This window comes from Eleutherodactylus coqui, chromosome 12, assembly GCF_035609145.1.
Source record: "Eleutherodactylus coqui strain aEleCoq1 chromosome 12, aEleCoq1.hap1, whole genome shotgun sequence".
Lineage (NCBI taxonomy): Eukaryota > Metazoa > Chordata > Amphibia > Anura > Eleutherodactylidae > Eleutherodactylus > Eleutherodactylus coqui.
Window position 1 is genome coordinate 30013196 of NC_089848.1, and position 20603 is coordinate 30033798.

Genomic DNA, 20603 nt, shown 5'->3' on the forward strand with positions numbered 1-20603 from the left:
TAGCCCTACGGAACGATGTGTATTGAGGACCAATATGATGTTTCATAATCCGCATTCTTTATTTATTGATATAAGGAAGAGCACGATTGCCCATACTTCTAAGATTGATAGACCTATGATGATTGTCACATAGACAAGATACATGTGTCAAATATGAGAAAGGATGTATGTATCAAGAACGCACTGATGTTAATCGATACATTGTAGTTATCACATAAAGAGGAGGGTATCTATATTGAGAACACACAAGTTCTGGTAGCCGGGCACCACATTATTGGACTTTGCTTGATAATAATCACTTCGGAGCCGTATTCGTGTCATGTCATGGAAAGAACAGCTCAACGGAAAAGGGCAGTAGAGAAAGGGCAGTAGATAAAGGGCAGTAGATAAAGGGCAGTGTTACATTAGTTTCAGCTGATATCTGTCATCAATATTCAAACGGACAGATGTAAAAAGCATTGTACTAAATGCACACATCAAGTCAGGGTGGGAAATCCGTAAGACCGTCAATTTACAGTTTATTTCGTCCAGTATATAATGATGTCCCCAATTAATATCCCATATAAGGGAGGATGCACGTGTTAAAGAACACACTGATGTTACTGGGTGTATGGTAATTGCCACATATCGAGGAGGATATATGTATTGAAAACCCGCATATTATAATATCCAGGCACCGCATTACAAAACTTTCTTTGATAGTAATCCCTTCGGAGCTCCATCCATGTCTATAACATAGAAAGAACCGCTCAGCGAAAAAGGGGTCAGTGAGTAAAGAGCAGTGCCAAATTTGTCTCATCAGTTATCCGTCATCAATATTGAGACGGACAGATGTGAATAGCATTATACTGGATGCACACGTCAAGTTAGAATAGGATAGGAAATCAGTGTGTCCAGTCTATTTAATCAAATGTATGATGGTGTCCCCAATTTGTATGCCTGGAATCTATCCAAAGGATTAGAATATCACTCTACTCGCATTTTTCCAAGCACCCTTCTGAATGTATATTCAAATGAATGACGTGAAAGATAAACATTCATTCAAGCCCTTTGGATTGGAGGATTCCAGCCTGTAAATCCACCCGCTTTCTTTCTGGAGAAGTTTGCGATCTAAATTGCCTGTCCTCCCATTGGGCTTAATGACCTCAATGCCTCGGAATCTGAGGGCATTTGGATTGTTCTTGTGTTTATCCCTAATATGATTTGCTACACTTGTCTGTTCACCGCGGTTAATATTACCGATATGTGCCAGAACTCTTCTGCGAAGCTGTTGGGTAGTCTTCCCTACATAATCAAGTGGGCACGAGCAAGATGCCAGGTATACCACTCCACTAGTTTTACAATTGATGTAATCTCTTTTTGTGTACACTTTATCTGTTGCCGAACTTGTGAATGATGATCCCCTCTCCATGTATTTACAAGCTTTACAGCCTGAGCACTTAAAAAAGCCTTTTGGAGGGTTACTTTGTAGCCATGCATTAGACGGACTCGGTGCTGGTAAGTGACTCTTGACTAACCGATCGTGTAGATTTCTTCCCCTCTTATAAGTGATCAGTGGTTTATCAGGTAAGTAGTCCACCAGATCATTATCTTTAAGAAGGATCCCCCAGTATTTATGGAGGATCTATTTAACTTCGCTGGATCGATCATCATAGGTGCCGATCACCCTAAGCTTCCCATCTCCTGTTTTGCTTGTTCGATGTACCAGGAGGTCTTCTCTATTCACCTTCTTAGCGTGCTCACTGGCAGACACTATCACCTCCTCCGGATAGCCCCTACTTTTGAACCGATATGCCATCTGTTGCATCTTTTCTTCAAAGTCCATCTCCTGTGAGCAGTTTCTTCTGGTCCTGATCATTTGACCCTTCGGGACCCCTTTTTTTTAGGGGCACTGGATGGTGGCTGCTATAATGCAGCAGGGCGTTAGTTGCCGTCGGAATATAGTAGTTTCTAACGTTCCCCCTTCAGATTTTTCAATCCGGAGATCCAAGAAGGTTATGGACACAGGATTAATCACCGCCTAATAGTAATAGTGTCCTGGATGTAAGTCGGTAGCGCCTCAACGAACGGTCGGAGTATAATGTCCAGGTACTTGCTGACCCCCTGTGTCAGGCTATCTATACCTGACACCATCGGCCTCCCCTTCAAGGGTGAAAGATTAGTTCTATTTGATTTAAAAGGATTCAACTGCCATGGTGACAGGACCCGGGAACCCGGACCCAAGGGAAACCGGACAGTCTGTATCTGGACTAATCTGCATAGATTGAGTATAGTGGATGGACATTGGCTGCATTAGTGGTCTACAGCTTCAGGCAATAGCCGCAGAGGGCTGACTGACGTCAAGAGGTTGGCAGGTTGACAGTCGCTGTCACAAGCCCATCCATGTACAACGGCAGTCAGTTTCTTACAGTAGAGCCGTGAAAAATAGTGTTTGCTTGATGTTTTGACTTTAATGCCTAATTATATTCTGTATGGCGCACTCTGTCTTACAATTGGACAATTACATTCGCAATTGTTGGTTTTAAACCGGACGCCCCCCACTGATTGTGAGGCATAAATGTTCGCACTGCCCATGCAATCTACAAGAACGATGATGTTGGCCAGTGGCTGGATTTCCTGAGCCAGCACAATATTCGCTATTTCTTCCTATCAGCACATTATATTTTTGTCGGATTGATTTAAAAAAAAAAATTTTCAACAAAAAATCTGGATGCAAGTTGATGTGAATCTTGTTTTCTCCGGGATCGTAAACTGGATCGGATCGCTTCTCTAAAAGAAACAAGGCTTTATTTGACTAAGCAGAAAGCAAGATGTGTTTTAGCTGAACCTCCTATAATAATTCTGTTTGTACCCATTATTATACCGACACTTGTGAAAAAGCTGGAAAAAACCGTTTCCATTGTGCAGAATAACTTGACACCGAAACCGGAGACACAATGTTGGCCTATTGTACAAGGACAGAAAATAGAGAACATCAGTGGTTGTTGTCTATGGGGATTTCACATAATACCCGGATAATTATGGCAGGTGGAATGACTGGAATTAACGAGCTGCAATTTTCTATATCCTTGATATATCAGAAGACAGAAATCTACCATTTTGGCTATCAGTTTCAAAGATGTTTTCTGAATTGCACTTGCAGCAGAAGGCAGGAGAATTGTTTCCGGCTAACCTTGCAGCCATTTAAGCCGTGCCCGACTCTTTAGAGGAAATGTAGCAACTAGATTGTGTACTAATTACATTCAGACAGTAAACCACGTTTCATTTTTCAAATGTTTTTTCTTTTCTGATTTTTTTAATTCTGCCATCTTGTCTGAGCTGCATGTAACAGCATTTAGAAGGGGTACAGATGTAGTAAAGCTTAACATGACTTTTAATGTGTTCTGGTAACTTTCTGTGCCACGGTTGGGCGGTCTCACATCTGTGTTAGAGCCTCCGGTCGGAGGTTTTGTCGCAGATCCAGCTGCAAATACCGGAAGAAAAAGTGCTGCATGCAGAGCTTTTTCTTCCGCCCTCAAACTGGGAATCTATGTGTAAAGTGGGCAGACCCCACTGTAGTTAATGGGGTCCACCAGGAACTGTTCGGCCGTGGGGATTCCCCTTGCCTGCTCCTCGAATGGAGCAAGAAAGCGGAATCCCCAGCACGAGTATGAAGCCTCCCTTAGGCTGGGTTCACACAGGGCGGATTTGTTGCGGTTTTGCTGCGTTTTTTCCGTTGCGGTTTTGCCTCAGAAGAACTGCTTTTGCAGCAAAACCGCTTCAAAGGTTATTTTTGTCTTGCGGATTTTCCGCAGCACTTTTTTACTTTTTGCCGCGTATTTTGCTGCGTCCATAGAGGTCTATGGACAAAAAAGCGCTGCGGAAAAGTCAAAAGAATTGACATGCTGCGTCTTGAAAAACCGCACCGCTGTTGCATTTCTGCACTGCGGCAGTACGGAAAAAACCCATCCTGTGAGAACAGCTTTTTGCCTAAACATATTTGTACTGCATTGCACTGCAAACCACAGCAGAACTGCAGCAAATCCGCCCTGTGTGAACCCAGGCTTAGGTTGGCTGTCCACGGGCGATGCAGTATCCTGCGGTGAAGCTCCGCCGTGGGAACCGCCACCCGGGAGCAGGAGCTGCCTCCGAATCTCCGCCGGTCAGCTCTATCTGATAGATAGGCTGACCGCAGAAAAGCGGGGCAATTCGCAGGATGCTGTGAATTGCCTGCCACGAGCGGAGAATTGCAATGATTCGTGGACAGGTGTCGGCACTTTCCATAGCAATGCTATGGGAAGCGTCGGCCGGCGTGATTCGCGGGCGGTTTACCACTGGCTAATACACTGCCGTGGACAGGGGTCTTAAGCTCTGCTACATCTGTATACAGGTCTTTACCTTGCATTGTAATCCTGCCTGCGATGATAGTGAGAGGATGGCTGAAAGGTTTTCTCTACAATACCAGTAGTGAAAATTTGCAGGCGTTTAGGTTTTTTATTAAAAACATAGATTGTGACCAAGAAATTAAAACAAAATCACCAAAATCATAAAAAATATGTTTGACATAAAAACTTGATTTATACAAGAGACCATTTTGTGGTGACACATTCCCTTTAATATCATGACTAAAACTCAAGCAATTTATTAAAACTCTTCATCTTGATGAGCCACTGAAGATGGTCCTTAGAAGACTACACACGCTGGTTGTTTGTTCTTGGAAGGAGAGCAGACTGGTCAGAAGAGAAGCTTTCCAGATGATTCCCGTGTTTCCCTACATGAGTGTTGTGTGAGCGGCAGCTGATCACTCCCTTATATACTGTAAATAACTAGCCAGATCCACAACTTAATTCATCCTTATGGCCCCCTGCACACGGGCGGAGATTCCGTGGTGGGATTTCCCACAGAATTCCCGCCCGTGGCTGCTGCCATAGGGTTGCATTCGAAAACGCAATCCTAGGAAGACGGCCGCGATTTGTCCACGTGAAATCACACACGGAAAACAAATTGCGGCATGTTCTATTTCTGTGCGGGTCTTGCAGAGGCCCGCCCAAAAATATCAATGGTGACGGTCCGGCTCCGCTCTGCGCATGCACCGGCACACAGCGCTGAGGAGACGCCGGGAGCGGGTAAGCTGCAGGCCTCTGCAGGGGTACGGGACCGCATCCCGCTGCGAGAATTCTTGCAGCGGGATCCGACCTGGCTATCTGCAGGCAGCCTATCTTGGGAAACCAGCTGCCTGTCCACGGGCGAGTTTGAATTGCATTCCCCGTGGCGATAACCTGGCCTCGGAACGCAGTTCAAGCTTTCCATAGCGTTGCTATGGATAGCACTTCCCCCCCTGTCTACGAGCGGAGAATCCTTGCAATTCTCCGCTCGCGGCTGGCAAATCGCAGCATGCTGCGATTTGCTGCGATTCTCCGCGGTCCTCTATTAGATGAGGCTGCCAGTGGAGATCCGTCTTCCGGCTCCCTAGCAGCGGATCTCCGCCGCGGGATACCACAACGCCCATAAGAAATCAAAACAACTTTGTACTCCTTCAGTTTTTGGGCGAGGGACAAGCCATCAACTACTGTTGCCAGCCACATTAGCTGTAATTGGTCTGCTCTTGAGACTCCTCCTCCATGTGTCTCTCAGTTTGGCGACTTGATTGGTCGAATATATATCCATATTAAGTGTGAAATCTGAACCGGTATCAGTGATGAAATATTTGTATTCAGCAGGAATTCTTTAGAAAGACCAGAACTTTCCGTCTAGTTTCTAGCCTATTACATCACAAGTATCTGCGTATTTGTATATATAATCTTGATTATATGTTACAAGTACCAAAGATGCCTCCAGTTACCTGACTTTTCAGTATAAGTTGCCGTGTATGTGCATGGGGAATAACACTGCCTCTGGTCATTATATGACTTGTATCCTGCATTTTCACCAGTTTTCCCCTCTGCATTCTTTACCTTTTTCATTTTCAGCTGTCCCTGAGCTGTTGGCTGCAGAATATGGTTATAATCTCTTCAGACACTGTGCACAGAGAAGAGAAATGCACACCTTCATAATAAAAAGCATCAAGGGTGACATTATATAGCAGTACTGAGCAGTGTAGAAGAGATTTCAGTATCTGCCAGAGAAAATAAACACTTACCAGATAGCTTCTGCAGCCACATCTATGTGTGAGTCTCTTTCCCTCTTTCTCCTTTGCTCTTTTCTCCATAGATTTCTATGGGCAGCATGGGTAATCACTCTCTTTCACTTCCTCTTGTTATCTCTGTTACTAAATATGGACTTTTCTTGACAACAGGCAGTGCTTAGTCCTATTGGGCAGCAGTTACGAGTGATGTTTCAGCACAAAAACATCATTTTAGTCCAATTGATTTGCATATTTACCAGTTATCACATAAGCACAAGTCATTGATCATTTAAGCAGACATGGTTTCTTCTTAGTTGAAATTGAATAATTTAAAGTTATGGTGTAATTAGTCAAAATGTAAGAAATTGTATCATTTCAAAGATAATTTTTTAAAATGACTTATGTGTTGTGAGGGATTAGCGTTTAGGATCGGTAGCAACCTGGGCATAAGCAGTCAGAGACAGTGACACATAGGATAAAGTCTTTAGTCCAGGCTTTGCCTGGGTTTATTTCAGTGCAAACAAAGCAAAATACAGGCCTTAACTTCAGGCCAACATAACGTAAATCCTGCTCGTCCGAGCACTTACTAAACATGTAGCGTCCCTGTCTACGTACTGGTAAACAAATGGCTCCTGCACACAGCCAGCCAGGACTCTCAGAACCGCAAAGGTCTCAGCTCTCCCTCCAGGCCCTGTAGGCCCAGGCTTTATAAGGCCTGGTACCAGCCCCACCTGGTACGTGGGAGTGACCATCCCACCCTTCACTTTGGTCACTCCAGGAAAAGCCGGCCCGGATTATGCGGCTTGGAGCCACCTACTGCTACAACGTGTTAGTAGCTTAATGCTACTAACACTATACTGCCGGCTTCCTCCACCGAGCCCAGGCTGCTCGGTGGCACGTATCTGCCCAAGCGCTCCCCAAAGCAGCATAGGAGAGCATCCTAGGCGAGATATACCTGCCCTCCAGCACCTTGCCGGTCACCGTCTCACATACCCTCCCCCTCTGTTCGAGCCTGTGGGGTCGGACACCTTTAGCCGCCATGCAATGCATCCTTGACAAGGCATCAGCATTGCCCTGTAGCTTTCCTGCCCTGTGTTCAACAGAGAAACTGAAATTTTGAAGTGTCAGGAACCACCTAGTGACTCTGGCATTTCTTTCTTTTGCCTGTGACATCCAGGTTAAGGGGGAGTGGTCTGTGATCAGCCTGAAGTGCCGACCTAGCCGGTAGTATTTTAGGGATTCCAGGGCCCACTTGATGGCTAGGCACTCCCGTTCAACAATACTGTAATTTGTTTCCGGTGGCATGAGCTTCCTGCTCAGATAAATTACGGGATGTTCCTCTCCTTCTACTTCCTGGGACAGAACTGCTCCCAGTCCCACATCGGACGCGTCTGTTTGGACAATAAATTCTCTTTTAAAATTGGGTGTGACTAACACTGGACGTTTACAGAGGGCCCGTTTTAACTCTTGGAACGCCTTTTCTGCGTCAGGGTTCCACTTGACCATGACTGACTTACTGTTCTTGGTCAAGTCTGTTAGGGGCGCTGCTATGCTCGCAAAGTTTTGCACGAACCGCCTATAGTACCCTTCAATGCCTAAAAAGGCTCTCACCTGCTTTTTAGTTGTGGGTTGTGGCCAGTTCTGAACGGCTTCAACTTTATTGACCTGGGGTTTTATAATACCCCTACCTATTATATACCTCAGGTATCGGGCTTCTTCAAGACCCAGGGCGCACTTCTTTGGGTTTGCTGAGAGCCCTGCTTTTCTAAGGGAGTTCAGTACTGCCTGTACCTTGGGTAGATGGCTGTCCCAGTCTTCGCTAAAGATGATGATATCATCTAAATATGCTGACGCATATTGACGATGGGGTTTGAGTATGATATCCATCAATCTTTGGAAGGTTGCTGGGGCTCCATGCAAACCGAAGGGTAGGCAGATGTACTGAAACAACCCTTCTGGTGTGGCAGACGTAGTCTTTTCTTTCGCGCTCTCTGTAAGGGGAACCTGCCAGTAGCCTTTAGTAAGGTCGAGAGTGGAAAAGTACCTGGCATGACCCAGTCTCTCAATTAACTCGTCCACTCTCGGCATTGGGTATGCGTCAAATTTTGACACGTCATTTAGCTTCCGGAAGTCGTTACAGAAGCGCAGAGAGCCATCAGGTTTTGGTATCAGCACGATAGGGCTGGACCATTCGCTTTTCGACTCCTCAATTACTCCGAGGTCTAGCATTTTCTTGACCTCCTCTGAGATGGCTCGTCTGCGTGCTTCTGGAACCCTGTGCGGTTTCAACTGAACCTTTACCCCTGGTTCAGTTATAATGTCGTGTTTTATGACACCAGTACGCCCTGGTATATCAGAGAACACATCTGAGTTACGTTGTATAAATTCCCTCGACTCTTGTTGTTGGGATTTGGACAGGGACCCTGATACACACACCTCTGGGACCCCACCATGGGGGGTGCTCACTGCAGTCAGGGCTTCTCTGTCCTTCCATGGCTTAATTAGGTTTACATGGTACAACTGTTCTGGTTTCCGCCTACCTGGCTGGTATACCTTATAATTTTCCTCTCCGACTTTCTCAATTATTTCATAGGGCCCTTGCCATTTTGCTAGGAATTTACTTTCTAGGGTGGGCACCAACACTAGTACCCGATCCCCAGGGTTGAAGGTTCTCACCTTGGCGGACCGGTTATATACCCGGCTTTGGGCTTCTTGAGCCTGCTATAAATGTTCTCTAACAATGGGCATGACCGCCGCAATTCGATCTTGCATGAGGGAGATGTGTTCATTAACACTCCTGTAGGGGGTGGACTCGTGCTCCCAGGTCTCCTTAGCTACATCAAGGAGCCCTCGGGGATGTCTACCATAAACTAATTCAAAGGGAGAGAACCCAGTGCAGGATTGTGGGACTTCACGGATTGAGAACATTAAATATGGCAGCAGACAGTCCCAGTCCTTCCCATCCTTATTGACTACCTTTTTTAGCATGCTTTTTAGGGTCTTATTAAATCTCTCAACCAGGCCATCCGTCTGTGGGTGGTACACAGACGTCCATAAGTGCTTAATATTCAGCAGCTTACACAATTCCTTCATGACCTTTGACATAAAGGGGGTTCCTTGGTCCGTCAGGATCTCTTTTGGTATGCCCGTGCGGGAAAACATGTGAAGTAGTTCCTTTGCAATACCCTTGGAAGACGTATTGCGTAAAGGAACGGCTTCGGGGGAACGGGTGGCGTAGTCTACAACCACCAATATATGTTGGTAACCCCGGGCAGACTTTACCAAGGGCCCAACTAGGTCCATAGCGATCCGCTCAAACGGCACCTCTATGATGGGCAAGGGCACTAAGGGGTTCCGGTAATGGGGCATAGGAGCTGTTATTTGACACTCCGGGCACGACTCACAGTACCGTTTTACATCACCATGTACCCCAGGCCAGAAAAAACGCTGAAGGATGCGTTCCTTAGTCTTTTCGCTCCCGAGATGACCTCCCAGCACATGCTTGTGCGCCAGGTCTAAGACCATCCTACGATAGGACTGAGGTACCACCAGCTGTTCCAAACCTCCCCACGGACCTTGTCAACCTGATACAACAATTCTTGGTTGACTGCAAGGTGTGGAAACACAGTATCAGCCCCTGGGAATTGAGGCTCCCCATTTATTACTTTAATATTTTCCCTAGCTTTTACTAAGGTGGGGTCTCGGAGCTGCTCAGTTCCGAAATTGGCACGTGAGACCTCTAAGTCAGGCATAGCAACCACTTCGTCCTGTACCTCCGTCTCACCCGCTAGTACTGTTAAGGGAAAGTTATCCCCATTCTCTTGGGTCACCCCTACTGCCGGAACCGTACCCTCAGGGTCAAACGGTTCTGGACACACATCATACACATTTGCATTATCATGAACCTTATTTGCAGACGACCCTCGGTGTCGCCACAAGTCCCAAAATAGGGGAAAGTCTCTCCCGAGGATCACGGTGTGCATTAAGGATTTTACGACGCCCACCTCATGGGTGGCAAGTCCACACAGAGTATCAAGTCGTACAAGGGCAATAGGATACTCCTTGGTGTCCCCATGCACACAAACAACCCCCATGCGACGGCTGGTGAAGGTTGTGGGATTGACCAGGCTGGAGTGCACCAGCGTAACCAAGCTCCCTGAGTCCAGTAGAGCCGTCACCGCAAAGTCATTCACCTTTAGGTGACATAATGGTCGATCAGTCTCTGACGCAGTCTCTGCAGAACACACTGGCCGTGCGAACATCGACCTCCGCCGGGCAGAGTCACAGTCCATTGGTTCCACGGTAAGTGGACAGTTGGCAGCAAGATGCCCGGGCTCATGACAGCGCCAACATCATATGGAGGCCCGGTCTCCTTGGGGTTCTACCCGGGACCCGAATGTCCATTTGGGGCTCCTCCTCTGCCCCAAACGATCCCCCTCTGAGCCGCCTCCCCTTGGGACACTTTTGACACCCCTTACATATGGAACAGTCTTACCAGTGGCTCCAGCTGACTTGCTGTTCCCGGGGTTGGAACGTCCAGGAGGCACGGCTTGCAGTAAGTCCTCCGTGGCTTCATACCTCTCGACGAGGCTCACGAGTTGGTCCACGTCCTGGGGACCTCCTTGTCCCACCCAGCGCTGGATTGCGGGGGGCAACGAGCATATAAACTTATCCAGAACCACTTTCTGTACGATCTCTGCCGGGGACGACTCCTCCGGCTGCAGCCACTTTCTCACCAGGTGGAACAGGTCGTACATCTGGGAGCGAGCTGGTAGGTCGTCCGTGAAAGTCCAGGCGTGTACGCGTCGGGCCCGCACATGGGTGTCCATGCCCAAGCGTGCCAGGATCTCACCTTTGAGCTTATTATAGTCCTTGGCATCCTGCTCACCGAGGTCAAAGTAGGCCTTTTGGGGTTCTCCCGTCAGGAAAGGCGCTACTACCTCAGCCCACTGAGGCGCCGGTAACTTCTCCCTCTCGGCCACTCTCTCAAAGACCGCGAGATAGGCCTCGATGTCATCGGTGGCCGTCATCTTTTGTAAGGCCGTCTGGACCGCGGCACGGGTGGTGGGGAGCGAACCAGACGACCTCTGCACACCTTGAGCCAGGAGAGCATTAGTCTCGGCCTGAGCTCTCATGGCCTCCTCATGGATCTTTTGCTGGGTCGCCGTCACTTGTTGCTGCTGGGCCAACGCTTGCTGTTGCTGCACGTTCATTTGTACCAGCTGCTTTATCAGTTCCTCCATCTTGGCAGTATCTGATGGCTGTGCCGTTGCAGCTTTCACCCAGGACATGGGGGTTACAGCACTCTCCAGTCAATCTCTGTTGGGCGGTTGCCCTCAGCAACGGTTCACCAGCTGCTGCAGCAAAATGTCCATTAATTGGTTTATGTCTCTTTAAGACCGCTGCCCGCATCCAAACACCATATGTGAGGGATTAGCGTTTAGGATCGGTAGCAACCTGGGCATAAGCAGTCAGAGACAGTGACACATAGGATAAAGTCTTTAGTCCAGGCTTTGCCTGGGTTTATTTCAGTGCAAAGAAAGCAAAATACAGGCCTTAACATCAGGCAAACATAACGTAAATCCTGCTCGTCCGAGCACTTACTATACATGGAGCGTCCCTGTCTACGTACTGGTAAACAAATGGCTCCTGCACACAGCCAGCCAGGACTCTCAGACCTGCAAAGGTCTCAGCTCTCCCTCCAGGCCCTGTACGCCCAGGCTTTATAAGGCCTGGTACCAGCCCCACCTGGTACGTGGGAGTGACCATCCCACCCTTCACTTTGGTCACTCCAGGAAAAGCCGGCCCGGATTATGCGGCTTGGAGCCACCTACTGCTACAACGTGTTAGTAGCTTAATGCTACTAACACTATACTGCCGGCTTCCTCCACCGAGCCCAGGCTGCTCGGTGGCACGTATCTGCCCAAGCGCTCCCCAAAGCAGCATAGGAGAGCATCCTAGGCGAGATATACCTGCCCTCCAGCACCTTGCCGGTCACCGTCTCACAGTGTCTTTATTGGTCCATCAGTTGTCAGATCTGAGCCTGCTGTAGATTGGCTCCCAGTGTGTCAGATTGAGCCTGCTGTAGATTGGCTCCCAGTGTGTCAGATTGAGCCTGCTGTAGATTGGCCCCAGTGTGTCAGATCTGAGCCTGCTGTAGATTGGCCCCCAGTGTGTCAGATCTGAGCCTGCTGTAGATTGGCCCCCAGTGTGTCAGATCTGAGCCTGCTGTAGATTGGCCCCCAGTGTGTCAGATCTGAGCCTGCTGTAGATTGGCCCCCAGTGTGTCAGATCTGAGCCTGCTGTAGATTGGCCCCCAGTGTGTCAGATCTGAGCCTGCTGTAGATTGGCCCCCAGTGTGTCAGATCTGAGCCTGCTGTAGATTGGCCCCCAGTGTGTCAGATCTGAGCCTGCTGTAGATTGGCCCCCAGTGTGTCAGATCTGAGCCTGCTGTAGATTGGCCCCCAGTGTGTCAGACTGAGCCTGCTGTAGATTGGCCCCCAGTGTGTCAGATCTAAGCCTTCTGTAGGATGGCCCCCCAGTGTGTCAGATCTGAGCCTGCTGTAGATTGGCCCCCAGTGTGTCAGACTGAGCCTGCTGTAGATTGGCCCCCAGTGTGTCAGACTGTTCCAGCTTCCTTGTATCTATTCGGGTCGCAGCTGTTAGACATTCTGTTATTTTAGTAAATACACATTTCCTACCTCTAGCTGCCTGAAGATTTCCCATTTTGCTCTTTTTTGGGCCGTAAAGCTGTATTTGAGATTTTGAAATACTTACTGAGGAGGGAAGCGAAAGCCACAATGGTACAATTTCAGAAGCCGTCCATGCCTGGTCTTCCTGGTTAAGTGAAGGCTGGAAGAATGCTTACGACATGTGTGGGCCGCCAGCGTGCCAACTGGCAGCAAGAAAATAAGGGGTATTCTTTATTTTGCTAAGTATTTGCTGACGGCTTTATTTAGATTTTATCTTCTGCCACAAAAACCTGCAGTTTCTTTTTGTGTAAATACTTCTAATTTGAGTTGCTGACCACCCAATGATCGTTCCTTCCTGGGCACGTTGCTGGTTTTAACAGGTGCTGCTCTCTAGATGCTTTCCCATAAACCCGTCAGTGGTGTTTGTTCCCTAAAATATATGGCAGTACCTTGCTTTCAGTAATTCTCTCTGAAGCCTCATCCGCCAGCTTACATTTATGAAGATGCAGTAAAGGTTTGAGCATCGCATTCATCATTCCAAGAACCGTCCGCCCCAACAAAAGGTTTAAGAAAATCACTAAAAATGAAAAAAAATAGTGAACCAAGGCAAATATGTGAAGAGCTGCTGTCCCGCCGGGACTCCAGATGATCGCGGAAGGAAGAGGCGCCGCAGCATCACCTCTACGTCTCGGAGCTCCTTTTGGAAGCATCTTCAGATTTATGTTTATTCTGAATTGCTGCAGTGTCTCAGAATAAGACCCGGATGGGCGCAGTGTACGTACCTGTCCGGGGTGGCCTGCCCGTGGCTCAGGCTGCAGGGATATGGTGGCAGGCCCCCTTTAAATAGAGATATCTGTTCTTCTATTTTAGACTGTAAACGTTTCCGATCCAGTACCCTCTATATTAGCTCTTTACCCTAATACAGATACCTTTTGTTGGGTGGGGGGGGGTCTTTAGAATAATTAATGTGATGCTCTATCTTTTGGTACCTCTTTATGAATGTATGAACCTGATGGCAGCTTCCCTTTAAAACTAAATGAGATTATTACTAATTAAGCTTAAAAGCAAAGTTGAAGTTTGACCATCTTTAACCCCTTAAAGATTTGGCCTATTTTGAGCTAAAGGACGCAACAAAGCCATAACTTTCTTACTTTTCTGTCGACGCGGCCGTATAAGGGCTTGTTTTTTGCACGGTGAACTGTAGTTTTTATCGGTGCCATTTTTGGGTACATTGACTACATTGGAAAACTTTTATTATTTGTTTTATGATCGCAGGGAGAGAAAACGCATCAATTCTGCCATAGATTTTTTTTTTACAGCATTAATCATGCAGCAATGACACAATACATTTTTTTCTGCAGGCGGTACGGTTACAACGATACCAAAATTCTTATATATTTTTTTAGGTTTTTCCACTTTTCTGCAATAAAAACCCTTTTTTGGAAATCTTTTTTTTTTTCTAAATCGCTGCATTCAAAGTCCTGTTACTTTTTTACTTTTCCATGGACGGAGCTCTGTGAGGGCTTATTTTTTGCGAGACGAGATGCGAGATGTAGTTTTTATTGGTACTATTGTGGGCTACATAAGGCTTATTTGATCACTTTTATTGCTTTTTTTGGGAGGCACAATGCTAAAAATTAGCCTCAGTTTTTTAGCTTTTTTTTACGCTTTTTGCCGTGCAGAATAAAAAGCATGTGCAACTTATTGTATGCGTCGTTACGGACGCGACAATTACAATTATGTAGGATTTTAATTTTTTTTACCTTTTTTATGGTAATATGAGAAAAAGCACCTAAAAAGGTTTTTTTTTTTACATTTTTCTTTTTTGTACCTCTTTATTACACTATTTGTATCCCTCTGGGGGACTTACAGCATAGCACTGATGATCACTATGATAAGGCATTGCAGGACTTCTCTCCTGCAATGCCTTATCGCTTATTACAGGGATCCCAGGCACTGGCAATACAGGACGCTGGTATCTGGCATCCTGTTGTCATGGCAACCAGCCAGGCTCTCTAGAATTATATCGCGAGAGCCCGGCAACTTCACAGAGGGAGTGAGCTCCCTCTGTGAACCCTTCTCATACCGCGATCTACATAGATCACGTCAGGGAAGGAGTTAACAGCGGGGGGCGCATCTGTCATGATCTCGCGCTATCCCTATGATGTAGGGGTACGTCATTTTGCGGGAAGTACCTTGCTCCCTTGACGTACCCTTAGGTCATGGGGAGGGAAGGGGTTAAGAAGCGCAACGATCTCCAAATAAAAAGTTGAGTATCTTACTGTTCTAAGGTGGTTTTACACTGGCAGATATTTTGCCTGTTAATAAGAACTGACTGACAATATAGCACATTGATCAGCGCTCGTTGAGGTGGTTGTCCATGGTCAGATGATTGCGGTTGTGGGGCCCATTAGTCGTTACTACGATCACTTGTCTGAAAGCACATCTCCCTGTTCACACAGAAACATGTGCTGCTGCCAAGCGAGCATTGTTGTGCCCACATTAAAGGTTGTGGGCATATCCACAGACTGATGCTCACGCAACCATTTGGGCCTGATCATTGGCCTGTATGAGGACCCCCACTATCTGTGTACATTCCATATCCACCAGGAGATCTCATATAGGTAGTACAGAAGACACAGAAGCCTCTGCTTGTCTGTAGGGTCATAGTGTTAGGCCCCCTGTCCATGGACATGATTCACGCCATCTGAAGCTTATCAGAGCCTTGCTACGGAAAGCGTCGGCCCCCTGGCGGGGGGTTCAGCTGCTGGATAAACCCCTTTAGTGGCACGCCCGCAAAATCTCTGGGGCTTACTGCGCTGACATGGTAATAATAAACCTACCACTGAAGGGGTTAAAGGGATTGTCCGATTACTGGACTACATTCCGTGATGGTTGCAACTGCTTCACAGAAAGAGTTGTACTTGCCCTGCCGTAGGGATCCAGAGCTGTAGCCCAATAGTCCTTCTAGGGTTAGTTGTAGAAGATGTCTTCACAGGAAGTCCTCTGACTTCTGTAGCCAATCAGAGGCTGCAGGGTCACCATTTTGAACTCCTGGCATTATGGCATGTGATCGCTGATGCCAGGAGAATGGCGAGTGATGCTGCAGCCTTTGAATGGCTCACCGTGATAACATCTTTCATAACGAATGCTAGGAGGACATTGGGGCTGCAGTGTTGGAGCCCGCGGAAGAGGACAGGTAAGTGCTGCCCTTTTTGTTATTTCAATGCAGTTGTAGTAATAAGGAAGCAACATGTGAGGGCTGTAGAGGAGGACCACAACGCTGGAGGAACATGTGAGAGATGAGGACCGGAGAACTGTGGGCATTAGAGATGGCACTGGAGGGGCATTGTGGCTGATTTCCTGGTTGGCAATTTAACTCCAGGAAGCATTATTCCTACAGTCCACGGTAAAATGTACATCATCCTATATATTATGTGTCATCGTGGCATGTTCAACTGCTGGTGACCAGATGAATAGTGTTTCTCTTGAATATATATACCGTTTCCCCGAAAATAAGACATACCCTGAAAATAAGACATAGCATGATTTTCCAGAATTTTTGAGGATGCAAAATGATTTTTCAGGCTTTTTGAGGATGCTTGAAATATAAGCCCTACTTCAAAGTTAAGCCCTGCTAACAGTTAATTAAAAAAGTCAATTTAAATTGTGTCTAGGCAGCTATACATGTAAAAAAGTTAAACCTTTTTGAACAAAAATTAATATAAGACACTGTCTTATTTTCGGGGAAACACGGTGTGTATATATTCACTTGGGGTTTTGCTGTCTGAAACTAGTCAGTTTCTCAGTCTGTGTGATGCTGTTACATGGATCTTCCAGAGAAACTGCCTAGAGGAGGATGCAGTGACAGTTACTGCTGATGATTAAAGGCTCCTGACACATAGTAATGATTAAGGAGATCACAGCTCATCCTCCTGAATGTATACTTCTGGTCTGTAGCTTATTTAGGTGAATATAGAAGGAAATGATAATTAAACTGCTCCCCACATGCAGAAATGGTATAGCCTCTAGCTGATGTGTCATGGAATTGATTTTAAAGTGAAAGTAAAAAATCTCACACTCAAGATGGTGCCTGATAAGCATCGGACAGGAGACTGTACTACATGGAAGTGGCTGCAATACACAGAGGAGACCTCCAGAGTGTGACAGGTAATCGGGTGAGGAGGGCAGGGATGGAAAAATGTGTTTTTGTTGGACTGGCCCTTTCATTTTTCCTTTAGCAACACCAAGGTTGAGATGTTTGTATATCCGTCCTCATTTCTGTTGTCCAACTTTCACGTCCAGATGCCGGCTGAGGAGTCCCTCACGGAATCTGACGCTGACCTTAGCCGGTGACCCCGCGTAACTGTCTTCTTCTTTTATCTGTACTGCGGATGGTCCGCCCGTCACACATGCGCAGTATAGATTTTCCTGCACTGCCGCCAAGCGTTAAGTGAGGTCCGGCGACCTTTCTGCAATGTTATTTGCAGAAGGGCCGCGGGTCGGATGGCTTCCATTGACTTCAATGTAAGCCGTCTGTGTGAACAGCACAGAAAAATGGAGTATGCTGCAATTTTTTCTTCTGCGGGTGGAAATCGCGATTGATTTCCGCTTCTGTGCAGCAAGAATCACTTTGCCATATCATGCTGTGGAATGGTATTTGCTGCGTAACCCGGCGGGCAGATTCTGCAATTCAACTATGCCCGTGCGCAGGGGGCCCAAGTGTACAAGGTTTCCTTGCAGGTTTTTCTTTCTTTTCCCGATGTCTGCTTGTGGTTAGCAGACATCTCTTGTATCAGTGGAGAAGAATACATTGTCTGAGGCAGGTTGTTCTGCATCTCACAAGCCCCACCACAGGCAGGGCAGAAAGTGTGTTGTTAGTTTTGCACCGCCCTCTTTGCTATCACTTTGTCATGAATTATATTTTGTGGACCTTGTCTTGGGTGTTTCGTAAGTCAGTGGCCCATTTGTTTGCACAATGGGATCTAGTAATGTGCCAGCTGGTACTAGTGCGCCTTTCTCCGGTCCACTGGTTAGACCAGAACCAGGTGTTAGTTGGGGGCAAAGTGACTCCAAAAGTGAAGAACAAACCCTTTCCACTCCGCTGACTAATCTGTGATGCTTCGATTTAATGTTTCTACTTAATTTCTCATTCCTGTAAGGAGTAAAGCCACCTGCCAGTCATCCAACTCATAAAATCAAGTCACTTTTTTCCTCCTGTCTTTACGCCATAGTGGTAATTCCGCTGATGAATATTGGCCTGAGCCTGTGTCTCGGCAGATCACTTTTTCCTCTGTGGACTTCAGCATACCTTTTCAGAAGTTCCAATGCATTTGTATTCTATTCACACACTTCACTGCTACTTAGCACGTAGCGCTCTGCCAAGCGGAGAGCGGCTGCGAGGAAGTTTGCCATGGCCGTCTGTTCATAAAGAACTGAACTGAGTTACAACCTTGTTTGTCCTTCTATCCACACAAACTTATGCAAATAGATCTTACTGAGGAATATGCTGCCTTGGCAAAGATATGTCTGACACGATGCTAGAGGGCAGCACTGGGTTATATGTCACAGCAGGAGGGGAGGCAGATCCCGTGCTTTAGCACTAAACCTTCTAGCTACATAAGGAATGGTCATACAATTGTAGAAGGGATCGATCTTGTCTCTAATTAACAATGCAGAATGGTTTTACAGTTATCCTTCATAATAATTCCATTAGAGCATGTGTGTGTATACACTCAGTGTAGAGAAAATCAGGCATCTCGGAGTTGTCGGAACGGAATGCAACTTCTCTGTGACTGTAACATTGATATAAGTAAGTGATTACATATCAGAGCAAAAGCATCATTATTGTGGAGAACCGACCCCTTGTAGGGAGGCTCTAGTACCTTGTTGTACCGCCTCTAGCTTGGATACAAGATGTGATACAGGGGGCATGGAGGCTCTAGCACCCTGTTGTACCGCCTCTAGCTTGGATACAAGATGTGATACGGGTGGGCATGGAGGCTCTAGTACCTTGTTGTACTGGCTCTAGCTTGGATACAAGATGTGATACAGGCAGACATGGAGGCTCTAGTACCTTGTTGTACTAGCTCTAGCTTGGATACAAGATGTGATACAGGTGGACATGGAGGCTCTAGTACCCTGTTGTACCGCCTCTAGCTTGGATACAAGATGTGATACGGGTGGGCATGGAGGCTCTAGTACCTTGTTGTACTGGCTCTAGCTTGGATACAAGATGTGATACAGGTGGACATGGAGGCTCTAGTACCCTGTTGTACCGCCTCTAGCTTGGATACAAGATGTGATACAGGCGGGCATGAAGGTCTAGTACCCTGTTGTACCACCTCTAGCTTGGATACAAGATGCGATACGGGTGGCATGGAGGCTCTAGTACCCCGTTGAACCGCCTCTAGCTTGGATACAAGATGTGATACGGGTGGCATGGAGGCTCTAGTACCCTGTTGAACCACCTCTAGCTTGGATACAAGATGTAATGCGAGTGGGCATAGAGGCTCCATTACCCTGTTGTACCGCCTCTAACTTTGATACAAGATGTGATACGGGCAGACATGGAGGCTCTAGTACCCTGTTGTATCACCTCTAGCTTGGATACAAAATGTGATACAGGCAGGCATGGAGGCTCTAGTAGCCTGTTGTACCGCCTCTAGCTTGGATACAAGATGTGATACAGGCAGGCATGGAGGCTCTAGTAGCCTGTTGTACCGCCTCTAGCTTGGATACAAGATGTGATACAGGCGGGGATGGAGGCTCTAGTACCCTGTTAAACCACCTCTAGGTTGGATACACGATGTAATGCGGGTGGGCATAGAGGCTCCAGTACCCTATTGGGCTGCCTCTAGCTTGGTTACAAGATGTGAAACAGGCGGGCATGGAGGCTCTAGTACCCTGTTGTACTACCTCTAGCTTAGATACAAAATGTGATACGGGGCGCATGGAGGCTCTAATACCCTGTTGGGCTGCCTCTACCATGAGAGGAACACATGTGGCTGCAGGATGTCCTGAACACATCGTCGAGTTGTCATTGTCCCTCGTACCACTACTAGGGATGACTGACTGACATATGCAATGGCCCCCCAGACCATCACAGCAGTAGTGGGGGCAGGATACCGCTCCACAGCATAGCTATGACTAAGAACTCTGTTCGAAACATGTAAGAGCAAAAAGAAAAAAAAATTTGGAAGATGTTTTTATCCATGATGCCAAAATAAATACTGTGTTTTATCCTGTATCCACGGAAGTGGCAGATGTTTTTGTCTTCTATTGAAACAAAACAGATTTAACTTGGGCACTTGCTATAAAAAGTTTTCCACCTATTAACAGATTCCTTTTAAAAAAAATGGCAGGTTGAACTTACTTTTCAAGAGAAAAACCCGAAACCTCTGTAATCTGTTTCTAAGATACAGGAGAACCTCAAGTCTCCAGGCTTAATTTATTTGAATTATAGTGGCTCCAGTCGTCCAAAATGTTGAAAATTCCCTGTAAGGAGTCTTCCTTTGGTGATTCTTTGCCTTGAAGACTTGAGAATGCCAGTGCGTTCTAACGGGTGGTTATGTCCATTTACGGTATTTGGACTGCACAGTTACCTGATCAGCAACTGAGGCTGGTCCAAATGGCGAACACATATTTAATATCAATTAACCCCTTAAGGACACGGCCTATTTTGGGCTTAAGGACGCAGCGTTTTTTGGCGGATTTCCATCTCCATTTTTCAAAAGTCATAACTTTTTTACTTTCCTGTTGACCCGGCCTTATAAGGGCTTGTTTTTAGCGTGGTGAGCTGTAGTTTT

At 46.7% G+C, this 20603-nt stretch overlaps 1 protein-coding gene across 3 annotated transcripts in view; it reads left to right on the forward strand.

The window, feature by feature from the left end:
- Positions 1 to 20603, forward strand: part of BBS9 (Bardet-Biedl syndrome 9) — a 374874-nt gene that overhangs the window by 240088 nt on the left and 114183 nt on the right. The window lies entirely within an intron of this gene.